Source organism: Panthera pardus, unplaced genomic scaffold (assembly GCF_024362965.1).
Source record: "Panthera pardus isolate Hobbes unplaced genomic scaffold, ASM2436296v1 HiC_scaffold_25, whole genome shotgun sequence".
Classification (NCBI taxonomy): Eukaryota; Metazoa; Chordata; class Mammalia; order Carnivora; family Felidae; genus Panthera; species Panthera pardus.
The window spans coordinates 86,672,003-86,699,127 of NW_026526821.1; the positions used below are offsets into that span (position 1 = coordinate 86,672,003).

The following is a 27,125-nucleotide window of genomic DNA, read 5'->3' on the forward strand; positions in this document are numbered from 1 at the left end:
TGGCTTTTATTATGGTGCCAAATTACATTTCCTCAGTAGAGTAGGGGAATACTCACTTCCCCAAACTCTAACCAACATCTGGTATTATTATTGCTATTATCACTATTATGTATTTACAAATTCAGTTATGCAATATGTCAGAACTAGAGGTGGGATATCAGGAGCAGACGTCAGGTCAGCCGTGACAAGGTGCAGTGTTGTGGAGTCTCCTGTTGGTCACACATTTAACTCTTTAGTTGCTGGGTCATGGGGGTGTGACACAGGGTGCCAGGGCAGCCAGTGTGGTGGGGGAACACAGGGCTCTGGGCAGCAGCTCTTTATTAAGCAGTCTGGAGGGATTATGCCGTGTGGCTAGAGAGTATGGCTTTACCAGCAACACCTGTTGTGTATCAGTCCTGGTCACGGCTCTAAAGCACATCTCTTTCATTATTTATGAAGTTGAATGCCATTTATTGACCATTGGCATGGTTTTCTTTTGTCAGTTACATGTTTATGCTCCCTTTCTATTTTTTTTTAATGACTGGTATAAACATTTTATTTATTTTTTATTTTTTAACGTTTTATTTATTTTTGAGACAGAGAGAGACAGAGCATGAATGGGGGAGGGGCAGAGAGAGAGGGAGACAGAATCGGAAGCAGGCTCCAGGCTCTGAGCCATCAGCCCAGAGCCCGACGTGGGGCTCGAACTCACGGACCGCGAGATCGTGACCTGAGCTGAAGTCGGACGCTCAACCGACTGAGCCACCCAGGCGCCCCTGGTATAAACATTTTATAGATGGACTGCCATATATGTTGGAAATATTTTACCCAGTTTTTATGTATCTTTTAACTTGGGTTAAGGTTTGTTTTCTCCCTATGAAGAGATTTTAAAAATACTTTAGATGTTAATCATATTTGATCAGTCTTCTTCCTTTTATGGTTTTTGCCTTTGGCATCATGCTAATAAAGCTTTTCTTTTCACCAAGATAAGGTGTGTTTACTTTTTATTTCATAAATTCATTTTACACATTTACATCTTTGTCTAAGATTTATGCTGATATATGGTATAAGGTAGGGATAAAGTTCTTCCCTCTGCTCGAAAGTTTTATTCAGGTGCCTCCTACCATTTGCTTGAGGTGATTTATGATGACATATCTATCTAACATTTGTAGGTACTTGGGTATGTTTCTGGACTGTCTATCCTGTTTTGCTGATTTGTTGGTCTGTTTCTCTACCATACCACATTGTTTTCAATCTTTTAGTTTTGTGGCCTATTTTTTTTTAAATTTTTTTTAATGTTTTTTAATTTATTTTTGAGACAGAGAGAGGCAGAGCATGAGCAGGGGAGAGGCAGAGAGAGAGGGAGACACAGAATCAGAAGCAGGCTCCAGGCTCTGAGCTGTCAGCCCAGAGCCTGACGCGGGGCTCGAACTCACAGACTGTGAGATCATGACCTGAGCCGAAGCCGGACGCTCAACCGACTGAGCCACCCAGGCGCCCCTGTGGCCTATTTTAATATGTGATAGGGTGAGAACTAAATGAACTGCATTTTCAAATATTTCTTTGCTATTTTATCTCTGTTATTTTCTAGCCGAACTTCCAAATCATGACGTCAAGTTGCAAGAAAATTCCATGTGCTTTTCAGTTGGTATTAAAACAAACTCACAAATTATTTTGAAGGAATTGATGTCCTTCCAAAACACATCTTCTAATTTTGAGCAGTACTTCTCCTATGCTCTATTTCCTTGATTCTAAGACACCACCAAGTAAGAGCCACATCATTAATCTGACAACAGGTTTTTGAAAACAAAATATTATGTTACATTCAGAATTTAATGATCTTTCTAAGTCACTTTTATCCATGGATAAAGGTGCAGTCACAGCGGCAGGCTCCCCCACTCTCCCCAGTCCCCGGCTTAAGCAATCAGGAAATTGATTATCTTACATGTATGGAGGTTCTGAGGTCAAACACGCTTGACCCAGGGCTGGTTGATTCAGCCAACCAACAATGTCATCAAGGTCCCAGCTTGTGTCTGTCTTTCTTCTCTGCCACTCCGACTCTGCTGGCTTCCCCTTCAGGCTGCTGGCAGGTGGCTGGAGCAGTCCCAGCATTGCATCCGGACACAGAAACATCCAGATAGTTAGGGGCTGTCTTTCAGTTTTTTTCATAGGAAGGAGGAATTTTCCGAGAAGCTTCGTGGCTTTTCTTTTTCTTTTTCATTGCAAGAATGGGGTCACCAGGCCACTCTGAAGCTAATCTCTCTTGGGGGATGGAGGCCACCATAATTGTTTAAGGCCAAACAGAATTACCATGGAGGTGGTGGTGGTTGTTCATAATTGGAGATCTTGGGCTTTGAAGTCTAAGAAGACAAGCAGGAGGGGAAGCACAAAATACCTGCTTATTAAATTGCCTAATTTGGTTAAACTCTCAGTTTTATTTAGTTAATATTATTGGAAATTAAAAAAATGTCTTTTGGAAGTCAGCTGGGAGCTTTTGAGAGATGGATAGTCAGCATCTCATGGATGATTCTTTACAAGTGGCATGACTTGATCGCCCCAATGTCTCTTAGCTTTGGAAATTTTAGTCTATTCTGAGGGGACTAGTTAACTGAGTTGCTTTATATGCGGCAGGAAAAGTTCTACATTGCACAGCTTTCTGTGTCAGTGCTTCATCATGATGTCGTTGTTTTTCAAAGGTATTTTAATTGGCAATTAGGGATATAGACTTAAAAGAGTGAATGGTGCTAAAAATGCAAATATTCAACTGAAGTAAGAGTCTGATGAACAAATACTTTTATGCATGGGTAATTCTCCATATGCATGTCAAATAACAACAGCATTTTAATTTATTTCTCTGCCTGGTGGCGGGTTAGGTTTCTTTTGACATTGATAGGAAGATAGTATCTTGATTTCCACAACACTAAAATGTGAAAAATCCTGTATCTTGGAATGGAGGCAGAAAAATAGAATAGTGGTTTATATGCTATGTCGGGTCACAGAATCAGTCTTAAAATCCATTCTGATTGATTGACTGACACTAAAAGGAGGTAATTTAATAGGGTGAGATGTTAAGCCACACAGTTTTAAAAAAATAATTGGGGGGCGCCTGGGTGGCTCAGTCGGTTGAGCGGCCGACTTCGGCTCAGGTCACGATCTTGCGGTCCGTGAGTTCGAGCCCCGCATCGGGCTCTGTGCTGACAGCTCAGAGCCTGGAGCCTGTTTCAGATTCTGTGTCTCCCTCTCTCTGACCCTCCCCCGTTCATGCTCTGTCTCTCCCTGTCTCAAAAATAAATAAACGTTAAAAAAAATTAAAAAAAAATAATCGGTATGATGTGGGGAATAACTCTTAACACCAGTACACTGGAAAAAAATCTGAAGGATTTTCATGACATCAAATTCAATGTGAGCTATATAATGTAGTGGATAGTAGCTGGATAATATTCAGATATTAATTATTTTCACCCTGTGTATTCCCCTTTCCCATCTCTATAACGAGGCAAATAGTTTTCAGAAAGCCTAATCTTTTAGGAGAACTCAATCTAAGGAGCTTGAAGGGAGAAGGGTAATTCAGGGCAGAGCCAGGGAAGACAGGTATCTTCCCCCAAGCTAGAGATTTCTCCAGATGACAGGGGGTAGAGAGCAGTTGGACCCCAGAGAATGGCCTGGATTCCATGCACATGGGCCTTTTGGTGGCCTCAAAATAAAGGATCCTTTACCCTTGTGTGGCATAGTACCAGCATGGTCAGCATGGAGTCCTTGGATTTGGAGGGCCATGGGAACAGGGGGCAATGAGCCTTTCAGGGGAAACCTGTGGGGACAGATGGCTGATGACCAAGGGCTTTCCTCCTCTCCTACCCCAGTGATTTTCTGGCACTGACTGCATAGAATCCTGGAACTCTGACCTAACTCTGAAGAAGAACACATCAAAGAAAATCGAGTTAAATCTTATGCCATCCTGTTGGGAAGGGGGCATGGAATCCGGAACCAAGTTATAAAAAATAGGGGCGCCTGGGTGGCGCAGTCGGTTAAGCGTCCGACTTCAGCCAGGTCACGATCTCGCGGTCCGTGAGTTCGAGCCCCGCGTCAGGCTCTGGGCTGATGGCTCGGAGCCTGGAGCCTGTTTCCGATTCTGTGTCTCCCTCTCTCTCTGCCCCTCCCCCGTTCATGCTCTGTCTCTCTCTGTCCCAAAAATAAATAAAAAATGTTGGAAAAAAAAAAAATAAAGAAGGGAGATTTCTTGCACACTTGTGCTTGGCCGCAAGATACGTACAGCTCATAATCTTGGGCTGAACTCACCGTGGCAGTGCAGCTATGACATAACCCATCGACCTATGCACTGGGACACTGCATTTCATTCCAGGGTTTTAAGTACACAAGCAAAAGGCAGTTCTTTCATTCTCTAGGGCATGCTCCAGATGCCCTCTGCCACCTCAGTCAACTCCCTGGGAGTGGCTCAAGGACACAGAACTCACAGGGTCTTCTTGCTGGGGCCTGGTCTCTTTTTGGATGAGGCTTATTCTCCTCTTGTGGGGTCTGTGTGAGAAGATGCTCCAGCAGCTTCTGCTGGCCTGGGAAGCTGGGAAAACCTGAGGAGGATCAGTTTTACTCTGACCTTTTACTCTGAGCCTTCTTTTTCTCTCTGGAAAGGACTGAGTTTAAGTGTGGGCCTTGGGAAAAAGGGCCCAGAAGGCAGCTCCATTTGGTTTTAAAACACAGCCTTAGGCTCATAGCTGGAGGCTCAGAGCTGCACACACTTCAGTCCAGCTCACCAGGAGACCAACTGGAGCTTGGGGCAAAAGTGTTATTGAATCAGGTGATTTGAAGGAGGCTGACAGAGTGGTGTGATCTTGGTAAGTGGGAAGACCATCATCCCCATGGCCTAACAAGTCTGTTTCACTACTATAAAGTCTGTGAGAGACCAGTCCCAAGATGGAGACTCACTTCCCTCGCACATAGGCAGAGACCAGTTCTATCAGCCTGCACTCCTGTTTATGGCAAGTCCCACCAAAAATCTGAGACTCTCAGGCCATCACCACCCAGAAAACCTATCTCTGCAAGGTAGCTCTGTATATTCCTAATCTGACCAATCTCCTACCTCTCTCTGCCCCCAGTCCTCTTACTGTGCCTTCTGGAACTCTTGGCCTGCCACCAGAAAAACTGCTTGTGACTTCAACCCTTGCATTGGATGGAACTTGACTTTGCTCAAGGAAAACCTGGCTATCTCCAGGTTCTTTCTCCATCTTTCTTAAGGCAACTGGGGTGCACAGGTTGGGTAGGAGTCCTCCTTGTTCCTCATAGCCATGTACAGGCAGTTTCTCCCTCTTTCTTCCTCAGAACTGCCCCCCCACCCCCAGTCTCCATGAAGCATCAGACTCTACTCACAGGCTATCCCTCTTTCTTGAAATCACTCACCCACCTTCACTCATTCTCCCTTCTTCACTGGGATTTCAGTGCATAGCTCACTGTTTTTCTCTCCACTACTGTTCCCATTAAGCCTTCTTGGTGACTTTAACCAGTCCTTCTGACCTCATCTCCTTCCCCTCTCAGCCCTCTAACCAACTGAACTAATTGTTCTCTTCAAAACCAACCTAGTTCCTTTTAAGGGTCTTTGCATGGGCTGTTTTTCTTTTTCTTTTTTCTTTTTTTTTTTTTTAACATTTATTCATTTTTGAGAGACAGAGTGTGAGCGGGGGGAGAGGCAGAGAGAGAGGGAGACACAGAATCCGAAGTAGTCTCCAGGCTCTGAGCTGTTAGCACAGAGCCCGGTGCAGGGTTCAAACTCATGAGCTGTGGGATCATGACCTGAGTGCATGGGCTGTTTTTTAATATACTTGCTTCACACAGTCTCATGTCTCTCTCTCGCTTCATTCAGATATTAAGAATTCACTTACAAGTGAGACCTTCTTTGACCATCCTATCTAAGATAGACAACCCAATCCCATGGCTTTTTAGCCTCTGATCCTGCTTTATTTATTTATTTTAATCATAGCGCTTACATTGTATACAACATTATATATTTATTGTTTATTGTCTGTTTTCTCTACTGGAATGTAAGCTTGTGAGAGCAGGGAATTTTTCTGTCTCTTCTTCCTTTTTTTTTTTTTTTTTTTTTTTTTTTTTTTTTTTAGAGAGAGAGAGAGAAAAAGCACAAATCCCTGATGCAGGGCTCGATCCCATGACCCTGGGATCATGATCTGAGCTGAAATCAAGAGTCAGACGCTCGACTGACTAGCCACCCAAGTGCCCCTCTGTCTTCTTTATCATTGTATCTTCAGTGCTTAGGCAGTGACTGCCCATAGAAGGTACTCAATAAACATATTTTGAGTGAACACTTGAATTAAACAGAATGATTGTTCCTGGCATGTTTCTCTGCATAGTTTCTTTGAGAACTTGTGATGGAGGGGCACCTGGGTGGCTCAGTCAGTTGAGCGTCCAACTCTTGATTTCAGCTCAGGTCATTATCTCATGGGTTCAAGTTCAAGACCCACACTGGGCTCTGCGCAGACAGTGCGGAGCCTGCTTGGAGTTCTCTCTCTTCCTCTCTTTTTCCCTCCCCTACTCGCACTCCCTCTTTCTCTCAAAAGAAATAAATAAACCTAAAAAGGAGGTGAATGGCCCTGGATCTTAGCCAAATACCATCTCTTGGCAACTAACAAGCACAGGCAGGGCTGCTGAGGGGTCCTGTAGCCTGATCTGACTGAGGCACCTGAAGGTGCATTTTTGAAGAAAAGCTGACTTAGGAAGGACAGACTACTGCCTTTAAATATTATGCAGTATCATGTGAAAGAGAGATTAGTTTCATTCATTATTGCTCTAAAGCTCTACTCTCCAAATTTTAAAAGTTTTTCATCTGAATCAGTAAAATATTTTCAGCATCTTTTTAGTAAATGCATACTTATTTATAAATTATGTGCATATGATCATGGATGATGACAAATCAACCCAAATTTTCTCTCTTGGGAAGAACGAGTGCCCACTTCTGAGGGTAGACAACCCACAGGGTCCCCTGGGAATACTTATTGCACCTGATGACAATTGGCCCTTGTTTCAGTTCCCCATGAGGGACCCCTTAAATCCTGGCCACAAGTCCTGTCTTGGAAGTCCTCCTTTCTTCTTTTTGCCTTATCACCTAGGGTCACCTGAGTGCATGTCTTCCCGGGACCTGAAGGCACTCCTTGAAACACCATCAGATAAAGAAACACTTCCTAATGCTAAGAGCCACCCAGAGGTGGAGTATGCTGTCTTCTCAGGATGCACGTATTGTCTAATCACTGAGCTTGCTTCCGCTCAGGTGGCATAGCTTCCTGGAAATTTGGCATTTCCTGGAAATTTGGACTAGACTAATGTTTCTCAAGGAGTGCCATCTGCATCAGAATCAGCTGTGAGTGTGAGGGTGCATTTGGGGAGGGGTTGTTAGAACTGCAGATCTCAGGGCACCTGGGCGGCTCAGTCAGTTAAGCATCTGACTTCGGCTCAGGTCATGATCTCACGGTCTGTGGGTTTGAGCCCCATGTCGGGCTCTGTGCTGACGGCTCAGAGCCTGGAGCCTGCTTTAGATTCTGTGTCTCCCTCTCTCTCTCCCCCTCCCCTGTACATGCTCTCTTTCTCTCTCAAAAATAAACATTAAAAAAAAAAAAAAAAGAAATGCAGATATCTGGACCTTTCCCAGACCTCTTGCATCAGCATATCTTGGGGAAGGATCTAGGAATCAGTGTGGTGTCCTTCCCCACTCTAAGAGTCCATGGTTCAACTTCTAATGCTGTTTATGAACTGGGACTAGCTGGAAGCCCTTGGGCATTTTAGCTACCTTTTGGGCCTCTGTTTCATCATCTTTAAAACAGAAGTTAAGCTATAGTGTCTCCTAGCTCTGGAGCCCCATGCCTTTCTTTTCTTTTTAAAATGTTTTAATTAGGTGGCACCTGGGTGACTCAGTCGGTTAAGCGGCCGACTTCGGCTCAGGTCATGATCTTGCGGTCCGTGAATTCGAGCCCCGCGTCGGGCTCTGTGCTGACAGCTCAGAGCCTAGAGCCTGCTTCAGATTCTGTGTCTCCCTCTCTCTTTGCCCCTCCCCCACTTGTGCTCTGTCTCTCTCTATCAAAAATAAATAAAATGTAAAAAAAAAAATAAAATGTTTTAATTAAAATTTTAGATTTTAAAAATTGAGATCAAATTGATATATACTTGTAGTAGTCTTAGGTATACAATATAATGATTTGACATATGTTGACATATGTATCTTGTGAGATGATTATCATAATAAGTTCAGTTAATGTCTATCACCACACATAGTTGCAAATTTTTCTTTCTTGTGAGGAGAGCTTTTAGGATCTACTCTCTTAGCAACTTTCAAATACACACTACAGATTGTTAACTATAGTCACTGTACGGTACATGACATCCCTAGGACCGTGCCTCTGTTTTCCACCTTGTCTTAGTCGCTTGTAACTGGGAACAAGTGAGCATGTTTAAAAAAAAGTTTGTTGCAGTGACATGAAATATAGTAAGTGCTCAGTAAATTTTTGTTGATTGATAGCTTAGTTTAGGGTTGGTCAAAGGAGACCATTCAAAGCAGGAGGAAAGCCACATGTTAAAAGCCCAGAGCTTCCCAAACCTTGGCTCACTTCAAACTTAACATGAAAGCCGCTATTTAAGTTGTGCTTCTGAAGTGGGCTGGAGGGAGGGGCTGTGACTTGCCATCGCAGGACTGCTACAGGCCTGTTGCCTGAAAGAGGTTTTCCCTGTGTGGCTTTATCAAAGGCCACAGGCCAGCAGCTAGATACACAGAGCTGTTCCTGTGTGGGCACAGAGACTCCTTGTCAGGCTGCCCCTCAGAGGAGCCACAGGGCTGCTTTCCATCCCCTCTGTAGAGAGGAAGATGAAGGAAGAGAAAGGGGCCTGTGGCATTTGTCCAGGTCCCAACAGCAGCAGGCAAGACAAGCGATATTCATGGTCACACCTAAGGATGTGGAAGCTGGTGGCTTTGGATGCAGTGTCTCCATCAACTTTGTATTTAAGACAACACTTAGAAAAGAGGAGAGTTGCATTTTTGAGTCAGGGTCATTGGATGTTGCTGGAAATCTGAGGGAGGCTCTGGTCCACGGGGACCTACATGACTCTTGTCAGCTAGATAAAGGCAGACGTTCAGTGGGCCAGATTGCCTGGTTGGGGACCTGGGCTCTCTTATCAGTCTTCCCTCCTTTACTGGAGAGTCTGGTTCTTTTTTTTTTTTTAATGTTTTGATTTATTTTTGAGACAGAGAGAGACAGAGCATGAGCAGGAGAGGGTCAGAGAGAGAGGGAGACACAGAATCTGAAGCAGGCTCCAGGCTCTGAGCTGTCAACACAGAGCCCGACGTGGGGCTTGAACTCATGGACTGTGAGATCATGACCTGAGCTGAAGTTGGACGCTCATCTGACTGAGCCACCCAGGCGCCCCTTGGAGAGTCTGTTTTTAAGAACATCTGGGTGAGCTGTCTCTGCTGATGGCTGTCCCCACGCTTATGGCCTTGGTGAGGACCCCAGTGGAGTGACTCAGTGACTCTCATCCCTTGCTGTCAGCCTCAGACAAGCCAGTCTCAAGAGTCCTCAGGTGCCCTTCTCACCTGGGCCACTTCTTTGTTCTTTCCTGAGTCCCCTGCCTATAGAGATAAACTCCTAAGATTCACCAGAGAGGTGAGGACTGGATGACACCCTATGTCTCTTCCAAACATGTTTCCCCAGGGAAGAGGATTTGCATTAACTAAGCACCCACTATATGTGAGGCACCCCTTATGCGATTTATACTCACACTCTCCAAAGTGGGGTGTGAGATACCTAAGGATGACCCATTGGAAAGCAGGAAGAACATACTAGAACATACTAGAACTATTTATATTGATTTTCTAATCTAAAAAATAAGAAAGAAATTAAGAACACTTGTATTTAATGGCAACTAGCACCTTTGTGCCTGGCACATGAGACATCTTGAGGGTAGAAGGGGGGTTACGGCCACTCAGAAGGCAGACAGTGGCATTCCTCAGGTTTTCATTTGTTCATTTTTAGCATACTGAGACAAACTGCAATGCACACGAATGTATTTTGGGATTTAAAAATAATCCTCACAAGTGGCACACTTGGAGGTGAACCATGTTGACCTAACCCCTACTCATCTTTAGGGGGTAGGAGAGGTGTGTAAAGGGAGTAATCAGTTTCACATTGGTACAGGCTCCCTTAAAGGGCCGACGAGAAGGATGGAGAGAAGACCAAGGTGGGTGGTGAGACCACTTTTGCCTGAGACGGTCAGGTTTTCACAGAAGAGGAAACGTTTCAGATGGCTCTAAAACGTGTTCTTAGCTCTTAAATTTGGCTGCCCATCAGAATCATCCAGAGAGGTTAAAAGAAAAAAAAAAAAAAGCTGGTTCCTGGACTCCTCCCCAGACCTGTCAAGTCAGTGTCTCAGTGGGGAGAACAGAATCTACCTATGTTTGTCCCACCAGGTTTCTGTAGCCATATAGAGATCCCGGAAATGCTATTGGGGGGCAGGGCTAGGTGCTGGGCCCAGCCCCAGGGGCCTCCAATTCCATGTAGGTACAGGCTGCCCTCTGCAATCCTCTTCCATGGGGCTGGGTTTGGGGCCTTCTGAATGGAAGGCCAGGGCCCTGACTGCTACTCTGAGCACCTAGCTGGGTTCGGAGACCAAGGTCCCATGGCCAGGGGAGGAGCCTCCCAGTGACATGATCTATGCTGCCCGGGCTCATTTACTGCCATCTGCCCTTGTACTGTGCTTACAGAAAAGATTTCTTTGTCAAAACACACAACAGTGAGCCTGGTTTGGCCCCAGGCTTCTGTGTCATAACTCTTTTTTATTGGAGCAAAAAGAAGTAGCACATTATTGTTCTTCTGCTCCACGTTTTCTCATGGATCAAGAAAGCAACAAGCACTCTGTGCGAAGAGAAAAGCCTGCTTTGTTGTCTGAGGACAGGGAGGTGAGAGAGACGAGGAGGCCTTTCACAGGCCGTAAAAGAGACATACCACACAAAACAGGCTTGAGGCGCATGGGCGGAGGGCTTGGGAATGGGTGGGAAGAAATCATTTGCACCTATTCACTGGCTCATCAGGGTTTCACACGTTTCACTAGTAAAAGTGACCTGGGCACGCCTGTGTCAAGGTTCTCTGGCAGAGCCTTGCTGCGAGGAGGGTCATTCTGGGACAGCTTTATGCAATGACGATGCTTCTGAGAAATGGAGTGAGTTGATAAAGTTGTTGAGGCCACTTCAGTGTTTTAAGAAACCTTGGGGCTAATGATATGACAATTAGTAGTGTGCTTTCCATGTGTCATCTCTTCCCCGTGACCTGCGAGGGGACAAGGTGGCTGTTGTCATCCTCAGTTACAGAGGAGGCAACCAAGGCTCCGAGAGCCTGAATTCCCTTTCTTCAGCTCACATAGCAGAGTCAAGTTCAGTTCCTGATGTGTGTGTTTTCACTGATGTGTGACTTCAGTGATGTCAGAAACCGTTCAGTAATTTAAGTATTTCCCTATGTTGTTTGCTTCACAAATTTGAATTTTTACACATTTGAATTTGGATTTTCCTTAAGAGAGCATGAAGTTTAAATAAGTAAGTAAATAAAAATTAAAATTAAAAAAAAAGAGAGAGCATGAAGTCGACTCCACTAAGTTAGCACAGTCTACTAAGATGGGTACGTGACTCTGAGAAGCATTCCTTTTAACATAATTCAAATTTCGACAGCACGGAAATGAATAAACAAGTAGAAATTCCCCTGTACCTACGTCTCTTCTTTCTCTACCTCTGGATAAATGCTCTTTCTAGAATAGCGATTCTTAAATTTTAGTGAGCACCATCACCTGGAAGGCTTGTGAAGCAGACTGCTGGGCCTTAGCTGTAGAGGTTCTGATTCAGCTGGTCTGGGGCAGGGCCTGAGAATGTGTGTTCCTAGTAAACTTCTTAATGATGCTGATGCTGCTGGTACAGGGACCTCGCTTTAAGAATCACTGTTTGATAGTGTTTTTATTTTTCCTCTGTATCTCACTATAGCTCTGCATGTTTACAAACACAGATTTTTAAAAATGGACCCATGCTCTACTTAGAATTTTGAAACGTGTTTGTTTTCATTTAACAAAATATCCCAGACATCATTCCAGGTCTGTAGGTTAGGATCTACATCATTCTTTTTAATGGCTGCATAGAATTCGATTGTATGTCTGTACCATTATTTATTTAACTAGTCTCTATTACTGAATGTTCAGATTGTTTCCATTTTCCCCTACTATAAACAACACTACAGATCTTTTCATATATATTTACACTTTTGTGCTAATAATTATGAAGGATAAATTCACAAAAGTGGAATAGATGGTTGACAGAGATTACATGTCTTCAGATGATATACAGCTGTCAGGTTATTCCCTCCTCCCATAAAGTTTGTTCCACATTATATTCCTACCAATAGAATTTGAAGAATCTTTCATCAACATCAAATGTTAAGAATAATTTTTATCTTTGCTTATTGATAGGTGAAAAATGCTAGACTGTTTTAATTTGCATGTCTGTACGAGTAAAGTTAGGCATATGTTATCGGCCAGTTGTATTTCTTTTTCTGTAGCATGCCTACTTATATCCTTTGCCTGTTTTTTAGGGAAAAGGAATTCAGAATGGCAGAAAAAAATGCATGGCAATTTCTTCACTCTGCTGGGCATAGCTTGCGCTCCTGACACCTTGCAGAAACATTTGGAGGTGCCACAGAAGAGAAACAGGAAACAACTCAACACCAAAAAACCCCTCAAATAATCTGATGGAAAAATATAGAGGACCTGAGTGGCCATTTTGCCAAAGAAGACATACAGATGGCAAATGGACACATGAAAAGATGCTCAACATAACTCATCATTAGGGAAATGCACATCAAAACCCCAGTGAGATATCATCTTACACCTGTCAGAACAAAATAGCTAGAATCAAAAAGATAAGAAATAAGCACTGGTGAGGCTGTGGAGAAGAAAGAACTCTTCTTCATTGCTGGTGGGAATGCAAATAGGTATAGTCACTGTGGCAAACAGTATGGAGGTTCCTCAAAAAATTAAAAATAGAAATACTATATGATCCAGTAATTATACTACTGGATATTTACTTAAAGAAGACAAAAATACTAATTCGAAAAGATACATGCACCCCTAGGTATGGAAGCAACCCACGTGCATATGTAGATGAATGGATAAAGAAGATGTGGTACATACACACACACACACACACACACACACACACACACACACACACACACACACACAGTCTGGAAAAGCAAAATGAATAAAGCTTGTTTAGGCTAGAGAACAGAAGCCTGAAAGGGGCAGTGGAAAGGAGAAAAGCCTTAACTTTCTGAGTGCTGAGTCTTTCAAGAAGGGTGGCTGATGAGTACTTTCTTCCAGAGCGTAGACCAACTTGAATTGCCATAGGTGGGCTTTATTCAGTTTAAGGAAGTTCTTTCTCATTATAAGTATCAGTTCTAGTCTACATTTCTATTCTTCGAGACATTTCAACTCAATTGGAGACAACTTTGATGCTGTTCTCCTATACCTCAAATCATGGAGCATGATCTTCCAGGTACCTCTGTGTTCCTTTTTTTTTTTTTTTTTTTAAAGCTAGAAAAATTTAAAACACAGTGGTCAGGTCAATCTGGTTTCATTCAATTAAAAACTTGGGGGCTCTTTCTACTGTAGTGTTAGGAAGTCCTCTTCAGCAGCATGTGGCCTCAGTACTTTTTAGGAATCATTATGGAGCTACGTCCTCTGCCTGGATGTTGACTCTGGCACCAGAGTTAATATGACAGCAGCCCAGCCCAGCAGCTGAGAGGTCCCCTCTCTCCACAGGACCTGAGCAAGTAAGTGTTCTGCATTCAGTGAGTTTCCACTGATGGCATATAACCCGAATATCGACCCTCCTTCTATGTGTCCTCTCCCTGCTTCATTGCAACAGTCTTGACTCCGATCTCATAACTGGGCTCTTTATCCTGTTTCTCAGAAAGCATCCTCTTGTACCCAAAGCATGAGTGAACAATGCAGTAAGAGAAAGGTACTGTTAAGGCCCCAGGAGCCTTTGACTTCCCTCTCCTATGAACAGAATTAGAGTCCAAGGTAGGGGTACTTGGGTGGCTCAGTCGGTTGAGCCTCTGACTTCCGCTCAGGTCATGATCTCATGGTTCATGAGTTCGAGCCCCACGTCGGGGTCTGTGCTAATAGCTCAGAGCCTGGAGCCTGCTTCAGATTCTATGTCTCTCTCTCTCTCTGCCCCTCCCCAGCTTGCTCTGTGTCTCTCCCTCAAAAAATAAAAAACGAACAAACAAACAAAAAAGAATTAGAGTCCAAGGTAGAAAGCCAAGTCTTTGTCAACTCCTTCCAACTCCTCACCCCCATATTCCCCTTGTGACTAGATCTTACCAAATCTCTAAGATCTCTGATCCACTTTTCCATCTTTATTATCTCTGGTTTAGTCTACATCCTTCTTCCTTTCCTGAATGAATGCATTGGTCTCCTGGCTTTCTTCAGTCACATCCCCTTCCCATCAATTTAATTATATATTCATTAATTCATTCATTCGTTCGTTCGTTCGTTCGTTCGATATTCCATGAGAATTGACTTGTCTCTGTGCCAAACACATTCAATAAATGCCACAAGGCTGTGAGTTATTAATTACAAAGAAGACATCCAGGCAATCCGCCCTCTTGGTTCAAAGGAGTTGGGGGACTTTCCGGGGTGGGGTCCCAGAGGCAGATGAACTTGAGCTGGGTCTTGAAGTGTGTGTAGGTAATGTGGAAAATTCCATGAGTCATCCACCTACCAGTTACTCCCCATTCTTTCTTGCTGCACTGGTGTTATTTGTTCACCTTTATGCTCAGGGAGGCTGCTTCTGACTTCATTTAGGTTACTTTTAGTTGGATCTTCAGTTACTAGGAACTCAAAGTGTTATGCAGGTGGGATGTAGCCCAGTGCAGGTGGCATGGCTATTGCCTGGCTTGTAGTAATGGGGTCACAGTAGGTGTCATTTGTTTCTCTGATTTCCCCAAGGTCAAGCCTGTAGACTCCAGGGTGTATTGTTGAATACTGAAGTGGCCTGTCCTGAGGGAGAAGACGAAGATCAGGGGCTGGCACAGGGGTCAGGAAGCCTCCCTTTCATTTTCATCTTAGGCAAGAGAGTGTCCAGCACATCCAGAAATCATGAGCACCCAAGCTGGGAGGGCATCTTGGCCATTATTTAGGTCAGAGGTCAGGCAGGTGATGTAAATGAATGAAGCCAACCTGTGTTTGCGTATGAAACATGTAGGATAGTCTTTATTTCATGAAGAAAGTTGCTCTCTATAATTTTTCCTGATGCAGATGGACCTCTTGGTTGACCATTCATTTTCTTATGGGAATGGAAAAAGAAAAAAAGAAACAGTTCTCTATTGAAAAATAAACCACCTAATACAGCCTCTAGGCTGTGGGGACAATAGGCTGTACTAGGAATGTTGTGACCTGGAAAGGGGATGACTATAGGTGGCACCAAGTGGTTGTTGCCAAATGGGAATCTTGGAGCAGGATGATAGGTCTTCTGACTTCTCAAGAGAAGCCTGAAATATGATTTTTAAAAATATATGTATGTATATATATTTTAATGTTTATTTATTTTTGAGAGAGAGAGAGAGAGAGAGAGAGCAAGTGAGTGAGCCCGAGTAGGGGAGGGGCAGAGAGGAAGGGAGACAAAGAATCTGAAGCAGACTCCAGGCTCTGAGCTGTCAGCACTGACTTTGACCTCAGGGCTTGAACCCATGGACCACGAGATCATAACCTGGGCTGAAGTCGAACGCTTAACTGCTTAACTGACTGAGCCACCCATGTGTCCTGAAAAAAATTTTTTAATGTTTATTTTTTGAAGGAGAGAGAGACATATCATGAGTAGGGGAGGGGCAGAGAGAGAGCTGGAGACACAAAATCTGAAGCAGGCTCCAGGTTCTGAGCTGTTAGCACAGAGCCTGATACGGGGCTTGAACTCATAAATTGTGAGATTGAGATCATGACCTGAGTCGAAGTCAGATGCTTAACCGATTGAGCCACCCAGGTGCCCCTGGTTAAAAATATTTTAAAAATATATCCCTTAATACAAATCAAAACCACACTGAGATATCACCTCATGCTGGTCAGAGTGGCTAAAATGAACAAATCAGGAGACTATAGATGCTGGAGAGGATGTGGAGAAACGGGAACCCTCTTGCACTGTTGGTGGGAATGCAAACTGGTGCGGCCGCTCTGGAAAACAGTGTGGAGGTTCCTCAAAAAATTAAAAATAGATCTACCCTATGACCCAGCAATAGCACTGATAGGAACTTACCCAAGGGATACAGGAGTGCTGATGCATAGGGGCACTTGTACCCCAGTGTTTATAGTAGCACTTTTAACAATAGCCAAATTATGGAAAGAGCCTAAATGTCCATCAACTGACGAATGGATAAAGAAGTTGTGGTTTATATATGCAATGGAATACTACTTGGCAATGAGAAAGAATGAAATCTAACCTTTTGTAGCGACGTGGATGGAACTGGAGAGTGTTATGCTAAGTGAAATAAGCCATACAGAGAAAGAAAGACAGATACCATATGTTTTCACTCTTATGTGGATCCTGAGAAACTCAACAGAAGACCAGGAGGAAGGAGAAGAGGGGGGATTTACAGAGAGGGAAGGAGGCAAACCATAAGAGACTCTTAAAAACTGAGAACAAACTGAGGGTTGATGGGGGGTGGGAGGGAGGGGAGGGTGGGTGATGGGCATCAAGGAGGGCACCTGTTGGGATGAGCACTGGGTGTTGTATGGAAACCAATTTGACAATAAATTTCATATTAAAAAAATAGAAAATAAAAAATAAAAACCTGGGCTAAAGATGTTTAAAAAATATATATCCCTTTGCTTCCTGAGCGTGTGCATTATAGGGACACACATCTGGAAGCAAAGCCTAGAGCTAGAGGCATTTGGGGTTAGGAGTGCAGAGCAGGGGGTGGAGATGCAGGGAGATGGAACCGGGAGCATGGGCTTCTGAAGGACAGAAGCTGAATCCTGGTCTAAGTGCGAAACAGGAAAATGAGATAAAAAAGCATACCAAAGAAAATGTAGAGACGCACAAAGAAGAAAATGAAAATCACAGTCCTGCTATGCAGAAATTAGGAAAGTGAAATTAAGAAAACAATCCCATTTATGATTTCACCAAAACCAATAAAATACCTAGGAATGAACTGCAGAAAAATCACCAATTTTTAATATTTTTCCTTACAGTCTTTTCTTTTTCTCCTACAGCCTTCTTTCCTGATGCGAGATTAGGATAATTTCCCCCCTTATCATTACAATCACTCTGCAAACTTATTTTTGAATGGCGGTATCTCAGTCTGGTGCCAGGGTAATGGCTTACAGAGCCTTACATATTCAAATTCTGTCAGAATAAAACTCCTTTCTGAGTCCTGGCTGGTTGTTCTGTTCACTCACTGAAATGTCACCTGTCATGCTACAGTGGTAGGATGCCTGCATCCCATGCTGGGGCAGGGGTTGGAATGTAGGAAAGGATAAAAACTGGCAGAGAGAGCAATCTAGGAGGGAGAGGAGGAAGGCTAAGTCAGTCACTGCAGATCTTTAAGTGAAACTCAAGTCAAAATTAAATCATGCCCCGAGTGTGAATCCTTTTAGGAAAGTTTAATTAAACAAACTGCGTGGGTGTAAACCACACATGCTCCTGGGCTCCTTAGGGGCTCTAGGAGTTGGTAGGAAGCTTCTACATCTGCGTCCTGCTAATGTTACTCTCTGATGGCAGAGCTAGGAGTGGAAGAAAGGCTACAGGCAAATCCATGTCCAGTCCTGGAAGGACGACTTCAAGTGCTGGCTGAGTAGCAATTTCTAACAGTCAGCCTTGCGAGGCCCCCCAGCTGTCTCCTCTCGGGCAGGTGCCCCTGGGGCAGGCTGGAGGGGGTGAGTGAGGAGGGCCTTCCAGAGTCCCTCAGGAATGAGGTTGTCACATGGCCTCTGAGTCTCATCTTTGTGTCTGTCACCTCTCACTGCCCTCTGGTTTAGGGGTGGGGGGCCCTGGCAGACACACTATACCTGCTTTGTGACTACGTGCATCTCCCTGAGGGTGTGTTCCCTGTGCCTTGTGCAATGGCTGCTGAGTGGCAGGGCACAGGTCTGAGTACATTTCCCAGGCAGCTGGCATGATGAAACCTGGCTGGCCCAGCTCCCCTGTGAACACTTGGCTCCCCTCATCTCCACTGTGTTCCCTGAACAGACACTTGACATGGTAGTGGGAACTGGTTTCAAAGAGCATTCACAACACCCTGTGTTGAGTGAGATTCTGCTTTGTGTGTATGTAACACGATTCCCAGGGATCAATGAAGGTGAAACCAACAAAACAAACAGATGTGTAATGCAGATTGTTTGTATTGCTAATAATAATTAATACAATAGCTGTTTACTGAGCATTTGCTATGTGCCAGTCCTTGGGCTAAGAGCTTTTATGCATTAGCTTTTATATATGTGTGTGTGTGTGTGTGTGTGTGTGTGTGTGTATATATGTAAATTTTTTTTCTTTAATATTTATTTATTTTTGAGACAGGGACAGAGCATGAGCAGGGGAGGGGCAGAGAGAGAGAAGGAGACACAGAATCTGAAGCAGGCTGCAGGCTCTGAGCAAGCTGTCAGCATAGAGCCTGATGCGGGGCTTGAACCCACAAACTGTGGGATCATGATCTGAGCCAAAGTTGGATGCTCAACTGACTGAGCCACCCAGGTGCCCCTGCATTAGCTTATATATTTAAGCCTCACAAAACCTATTTGAGTTAGGTACAATTAATACCCTCTCCCTCTGTTGTTTGGACACCAAGTCATATTTGCTTTGAATTTGAAATGAATAGCTTTCTGAGCTCTGGAAGTATTCTAATTCACTAAAGGAGAAAAAGGAAGACTTTCCCAAGCAAGACAGGAAGCCTAGTATTGGCAGATTTGAGGATTTGCAGAAGTCATACTGTGGCCCATTTAACACACACAAAAAACCAGCCAAAAATTTTTTTGCATGTAATTGACTTAGATGATGCCATTTTTTTCTGAGAACAAAATTTGGAAGACAGCTTGTACTTGGCTGGAAGCTTTGTCCAAAATGTACACAGATAATCAATGGCAATGTGGCTGTTGATTCTCGGAACAGCAGAAAGAAAACCTGATTCAGAATGGAATAACTGCTAAAGCTTTGAGGTCATTACAGTTTGCAAACCCAGGAAAGCAAACTGAATTTGCTCCAGAAACTGGAGAACGAGAAAAAAAGAAGGTTCACAAAAAAGGCAACCACTGGTTCTCACAGGTAACTGATACCAGTAAAGAATCAGGTCTGTGATAGCCTGGGTCTCCTGACTCTCAGTGCAATGGACTCTCTGACTGCCTTGATGAAGACTATTTAGGACGTTTCTATACTTGTCCTGCCTGTGGTTCCACCAAATGTGAAGCTGAATGCCACTGGGACCACAAGTAACTGAATGAGCAAGTTGAAATAGGAGGAGAAATCATTCATAATAAACATGCTGGATAATTTGTGGTACCAAATTATGGAATCTTTAAAGGTCCTTTCTGTATTTCTAAAACTCTGTCATTCTAAGATACATTTTATTTTTTACTTTTCCTTATATTTTTTAAATGTTTTACTTATTTTTGAGAGAGTGTTTTATTTATTTTTGAGGAGCAGAGAGAGAGGGAGACACAGAATCCGAAGCAGGCTCCAGGCTCTGAGCTGTCAGCACAGAGCCCCTGGTGGAGTTTAAACTCACGAACCGTGAGATCATGACCTGAGCTGAAGTTGGATGCTTGACCAACTGAGCCACCCGGGCACCCCCAAGATACATTTTAAAGTTGATTGCTAAATGATGGAAATTTGAAAACCATCTCAACATGCACTCAGTGTGTGCTAATTTTGCATTTAGGGTGCTTTAAGATTCATTATTTGGATGTATATTTAATCGTGCCATTACTCAGCAGTCAGCTTCAAGCCTGTTTGGGTCAATGTCAAGTAGGTAAAGGCAGTTCTCGATTAGCACAATTCAAATTTCTGTTACCAGCGTATATACTGTGAGTAGTCACGTGAACTACAAACATCCCTGCTAGCTATTAGGTCTGCAAGTCATTATGTAAGAGATGTGCTTCATGACCTGTGACCAATCACAGTACTTCTCTCAAACTTTGCTAGTGATTGGTTACTGCATATTTGTCATTCAGTTCACTCAAAGACAGCAAAGCATTCGTTGTGTTGTATCCTTGGCACCCATGTGACATTTTACAAAAGTGGATCATCAAAAGAACTGGCCAACAAAGGTGAAAGTGCAGTGAAGAAATGAAAAGTGATAATGTGAGACATGAGATTCGAACGTAAATGGAGTTGTAGAAAAAATCACTGAGTTTCAAAGACAGTAATAGTTAATTTCAGTTTCAAGGGTAAATTTCTTGAACAGTTCTGCCTGTATTTGTTCTTTATGCCTATTTATGAGACCAGACTTTTAGTGAGCATGCAAAATGCTAAAAGAGAAGTAGATCTAATTTAGAGTACTCTGTAATAAAAGCTGAGTTTTGGGAAAATTTAAAAAAAAAAAAAAAGACAGGAAACCCAGAACCAATTAGGAAAAAAGCAGACAATGGGGGTGCCTGGGTGGCTAAGTTGGTTGGGCCACTTACTTCAGCTCTGGTCATGATCTTCATGGTTTGTGAGTTTGAATCCTGCTTTGGGCTTTGTGCTGACAGCTTGGAGCCTGGAGCCCGTTTTGGATTCTGTGCCACCCTCTCTCTTTGCCCCTCCCCTACTCACATTCTGTCTCTCTTTCCTTCAAAAATAAATAAACATTAAAAAAAAAGAAAAAATCAGACAAAATTGACTACATATATAACATTTTTTAAAAGATGGCAAAAGATACCATAAAGTCGAAAGACAACACATATTTTGAGAAAGTATTTATAAGACAAATGACAGGAAAATAGTTAATATCACACAAAAAGATTCTACAAGTTATAAGGAAAAAAACTCAGGCCAATTAAAAATGAATAAAAATTTGAATACTAATTCAGAGAAGAGGAAATCCAAATGACCAATAATCACATGACAAGATACTCAATCTTATTATCAGGAAAATGCAAATTAAAACATCATTGGTATACTTTTTCATGTATCAGACTAGTAAAAGTGAAAAAAGTTTTTATATATGGGGTTGATAAGAATGCAGAAAACAAGCACTCTCTTTATGACAGAAGTGTGGATTATTATATATTTTTTGGAAACTGTCCTGGCAATATCTATTAAATAATTATGTTAAAATAAACACTACAGGAGACATTGTTAGTTGCCTACTCAGTATCCATAGCTTTTTTCTTCCTTTCCAATAGAATCCTAATTTTGTTTATGTTAGCAAGATAATGAATTGTAAGTGATTTAAACCATCATGAGAATACTGTTCTTTTCCAGTTGCTCAATTTCCCAGTCTAGCAGTGGTCATATTACCCAATTCTGGTCAAGAAAATGTAAAGGAAAGACTGCTGACAGATCTCTGGGAAGGCCTTTGCTTTGCTTTGCTTATATAAGGTACAATTGTGGGTGTTACTACCTTTCTCCCTTTACCTTTAATACAAACCTGGAGTTGTGGCAGCCATTTTGTAACCACAAGGAGGCAAGTGTGATGACAAAATGCTAACATGCTAAGGATAGCAGAACAGAAAAATATATGAGAGCTTGAGTTCTTCAACCAATACTCATTACTACTTACCTCCAGGCCTTTGTTATGTGAGAAAAACAAATCCTTGTTTGTTTAAGCCTCTGTTAGTCGGTTTCCATTACTGATCATTGAATATACCTCTAATCAGACACATACATTCCTTTTGACTTGGCCATTCTATATGTGACTCCATCCTAGAGAAATGAAAGTACAAGTATGTAGAGATTTATGTAGAACTTATGCATAGCATTGTTTTTGGAAGCAAAGAACTGAGAACAAGTGGAATGTCTATTAATAGCTAGATGGCTATATAAAATGTAGTATATCCATATAATAAATTGCTATATAGCTATTAGAAAAAAATGATTTAAAAGGGTGCTTACTGAACTTGATGTTAATGATGAATTATGTAAGAACAGCAAATTGAATGGTTAACATTTATAGTACAATCTATTACTTATAAAAAAGATCTTTCTATATGTGTGTAAATGTTTGTATATGTCTACACAATCATAGGAAAAAGGGATTAAAAAACATCGGCAGGAATGAGAGGAGGAACACATTTGAATGAAAACAAGTCTGGTAGAAGAAAATAATCTGCTTTAAAGATTATCAAACTTTATTCAACTATGAAGAGAAGCATCTAATGTGACATAAATATACATGATATTGGCAATTATGTTTTAAATACGAAGTTGAATAGAAGAAAAAAGTTTTTACACACACAAATTTTATTATATAATTCCTTAAACATTTTTTTAAGTTTATTTATTTATTTATTTATTTATTTATTTATTTATTTATTTATTTAAAGAGAGAGAATGGGGGAGGGGCAGAGAGAGAGGGCAAAAGAGAATCCCAAGCAGGCTCCACGCTCTCAGTACAGAGCCTAATGCGGGACTTGATCCCACGAACCGTGAGATCATGACCTGAGCTGAAACCAAGAGTCGGATGCTCAACTGACTGAGCCACCCAGTTGCCTCTATATAATTGCTTTTTTCAATTGACTATTTTTTTATACTTTTCAAAAGATTTAAAAAAATTCCAGTAAACATACAGTATTATATTTGTTTCAGGTGTACAATATAGTGATTCAACAATTCTTTTTTTTTTTAAAGTTTATTTTTGAGAGAGAGAGAGCATGAGTTGGGGAGGGGCAGAGAGAGAGGGACAGAAGATCTGAAGTGGACTCGGCACCGACAGCAGAGAGCCTTATGTGGGGTTTGGACCCATGAACCGCAAGATCATGATCTGAGTGGAAGTTGGATGCTTAACTGACTGAGCCATCCAGGCACCCCTCAACAATTCTATACATTACTCAGTGCTCATCATAAATGTACTCTCTAATCCTCTTCACCTATTTTTGTGATCCTCCCACCTACCTTCCCTCTGGTAACCATCAGTTTGTTGTCTATAGTTAAGAGTCTGTTGGGGTGCCTGGGTGGCTCAGTCAGTTAAGCCTCCGACTTTGGCTCAGGTCATGATCTCACAGTTGGTGGGTTTGAGCCCCACATCGGGCTCTGTGCTGACGGCTCAGAGCCTGGAGCCTGCTTCGGATTCTGTGTCTCCCTCTCTCTCTCTCTCTCTCTCCCAAAAATAAAATAACATAAAAAAAAATTAAAAAAAAAAGAGTCTGTTTTTTGGTTTGTCTTTTTCTTCATTTGTTTTGTTTCTTAAATTTCACACATGAGTGAAATTATTTGGTGTTTGTCTTTCTCTGACTAAGCATTACACTCTATAGGTCCATCCACATTGTTGCAAATGACAAGATTTCATTCTTTCTTATGGCTGAGTATTATTCCATCGTATATATATATACCACATCTTCTTTATCCATTCATCTATTGATGAACATTTGGGCTGCTTCCATAGCTTGGCTACTGTAAATAATGCTGCAATAGACACAGGGGCACATATATCTTTTCAAATTAGTGTTTTTATATTCTTTGGGTAAATACCTAGTAGAACTACTGGATCATATGGTAATTCTACTTTTAATATTTTGAGGAACCTCCATACTGTTTTCCAGAGTGGCTGCACCAGTTTGCATTCCCACCCAATATTGCGTGAGGGTTCCTTTTTCTCTACATCCTTGCCAACATTTGTTGTCCTTGTGTTTTTGATTTTATCCATTCTGACAGGTGTGAGGTGATATCTCATCACGGTATTGATTTGCATTTCCCTGTTGATGAATGATGTTGAGCATCTTTCCACGTGTCTGTTGGCCATCTGGATGTCTTCTTTGGAGAAATGTATGTTCTTGTCTTCTGCCCATTTTTAATTTGGGTTCTGTTTTTTGGATGTTAAGTTGTATAAGCCGAATAGAAGAAAAATTTCAAATTATACATTTTTGTTTTCTCATAGTTTCTTATCCCCCCTTTTTTTGTAGAACATGAATTCCAATTTTATTTTCCCCTGTACCAAGAATTCAAAGATAGGTGGTATTTTCCTTTTAATGATATGAAGGCAGAATTTAGTTTTGAATCCTTTACCTGGTACTTTTTACCCGGTTTAAAAATGTGGTATTCCTAAATAGAGATACAGTATTTGCACAGTTAAAATAAATAATGAGGATAACCATCCCAGGAACACTTGTAGAATTCTGGTACACCAATGTCTTCTTAGTGTTCAGTGCTAGATTTTAAAAACTCTTCACAGTCCTTTATTTACACCATCAGTGTTAATTAAGAAAGACAATTGAGTAATTTTAATTCACTTTCATGATTTAATGACAGGGGCTCATTTATGGAATTCAATTTTCACCTCCTCAAATTAGAATGCACTTCAGTTCATCACTTTCGTTACTAGAAAACTGATTTTTGTGTAGGAAAATGAGCCAGGTTATTTCTTGTCAAATACATTTCCCAACACCATTTGTGACAACGTGGATGGGCCCTAAGAGAATTTTTCTAAGTGATCTAAGTCAGACAGAGAAAAAGAAATACTGTATGACAAATACTCACTTCTATATGGAATCTAAACAAGTTGGACTCAGAGCAACGGGAAGAAGTACAATGGTGATTGCAAGGAGCCAGGGGTGGGGTGGGGGAAATGGAGAGATGTTGGTCAAAGGGTACAATCAACCAAGTATAAGAGGAATAAGTTTTAGGGATCCAATGTACAACATGGTGACTATAGTTAACAATACTGTATCATATACCATATACTTGGAAGTTACTGATAGATGAGATCTGCAGTGTTCTCGGTACACACACGAAAATGGTCATTATGTGAGAGGATGGAGGTAGTTACTTTGCAATAAACGTGGTAGTTACTTTGCAATAAACGTATGCATCAAATTATCATACTGTCTACCATAAACTTACATAAGCTATATGTCAATTATATCTTAATACAGCCATGGAAGGAAAAAGAGGGAAAAAAATTCCTGTCACATCCACCTGGGCTGTGACAGAGTTCTTGGTAAACCACTGGTCAGAACGTGTAATATATTTTTGCCTAGAAGGAAGCTTTTCATGATAGATAGGGAACCAGGGAGGGTCACAATGACCTTTTGACTTGTGAGGTGTCTGACTGTGGTAGTCAATACCAAGTCCCTTCATCTAATAACCTGGCCCCGCGGGACCCAGTCGTCCCATATGACATTGCTCCTCTGCCTCAGGAGACATACCTGGGTTCATCAATATATCTGATGCTTTTGTTACACAAAATGTTACTGCATTACCTTCAGTGTCTCTGGCATTAGGTAAATGCTTGGCTATAAAGACAGAGAGGATAGGAGTGCTTGACCTTGTGAAGCTCATGACCTGGGGCACAGGACAACTTGGGGAGGACTTGTCAACAAACATGGTGGCGGTAGGCACAGTAATAGAAGTCTGCATAGCGTGAAGGCTCTGTATGGGGGCTCCTGGAAGGTTTCAGAGAGAATGTGAGGCGTAAGCCTTCTGTTCTGGAAGGAACAGAAGCGTGCTAAGAGAGAGGAGCAGAAAAAAGGCATTTTCAGCAAAGAGAACTGCCAAGGCAGAGAGGCATGAAGAGGCCTGGCAGAGCCCGAGACAAGCAAACAGCTTGAGAGTGGAAGCTGCGAACAGCAACTGTGGATGGTGACCTGCAGACAGATTTTGGTGGGGTCACAGAGCGGTTTATAAATTTGGGCCACATTTAGAAATAGAGATATTTTATGAAAAAGTCCAGATTCTCTGCTCCTCTTGAAAAAATGGCAAATCTGGCCACTGTGCAGGATATCCACGAGGAACTGGAGGGGAGGAGTGGCGCCCCCTTCTGAAGAGGTCTGGGCCCTCCAGTTCTTCACAAGGTCCACCTTCCTCTCCAGATTCCTAGACTAGGGCATTCACGCTTCCAGTGAGCAGTCCCACTGATTCTGATTACCAGCTTCACTCCTGGAAGCATTTGAATTTTTTGCCTCCCATTAAACATTCTTGGAAATTGAAGAGCAAGGAGAGGGAAAGATCGCAGAGGTGAACTAGCTGTGGGAAGCCATCAACAGCCTTTGGGCTGAAGGGGTGAGGGGAGGAAGTGGTGTAAATGAAGTGTGGTGAGGGCCCAGTCCTGGGTTGTAATTACTGTGGAGCAGGGAGGCAGTGGGGATGAAAAACCTCGGCTCTCCCCCAGGGCCATGCTGGAAGCCACAGGGTTGGGAGGGCCCTGGGCAGCCTGTCCACAGGGGTACAGGGTGTACAGTGGATATGGAAGAGCAAATCACCAGCACACCTTGGCACTTGGGGATAGAGAGAGCTTGGACAGGCCCTCTCCTGAGAGTCATTTGGACTGTGGTCGCTGTGTGGGCCTCCCCCCCTCCCAAGGATGGTTAAGCTATAGGCTCAAAAGCCAGGAGGTGGGAGCGAAGGGGTTGAGCAGGCCTGAGATGCCCCTCCATCACCAGGAAGCCCTGGGAGGCTATAGGACCCATAGCAGGGCACAGGGAGGGCAGAGGCTCAAGTCTGGGCTCATAGACTATTCCAGAAGGGAGCTGTGGGAGGTGAAGTCTTGGAGCACTGGTAACCCATGGACTCTTGGGCAAGAGGTGGTAATTCGAGCGCTGGAGGTGGACTGGACCCCAGAGGCTTTTCCAGCACAGGCTCTAGCCCAGCAGGGGACCCCCTGTGCCCTGGCGGTCACCCAGCCTCTGCTTGGCCACTTTGGTGTCAGGGAGTACGCTAGCCCAGGAAGAGGTTCTGGCGATGAAAAAGACCCTGTTGAGCAGAAATCAACCTTTTTGCTGCTGGCCCTGTTCTTTGAGGTCACACTGAGCAACCTTCTATGTCCAAGGGCAGTTTCCTCACTCCTCTGGGTCCTTAACCACTGGGAACTTGACCCTCTGATTATGGCCCCATTTGCCACTGACTCTCTGGAAATTTTCCTCATGACACATCCCCTCCCCATGCCTTCTTTTACCTTGAATTGAAGGTCGGTAGAGGATCAGAG

The 27,125-nt window shown here is 42.8% G+C and overlaps 1 pseudogene; it reads left to right on the top strand.

Moving 5' to 3' along the window:
• Positions 1 to 19,558, top strand: part of LOC109277348 (ARL14 effector protein-like) — a 61,249-nt pseudogene extending 41,691 nt beyond the window's left edge.
• Positions 19,559 to 27,125: the final 7,567 nt, after the last annotated feature.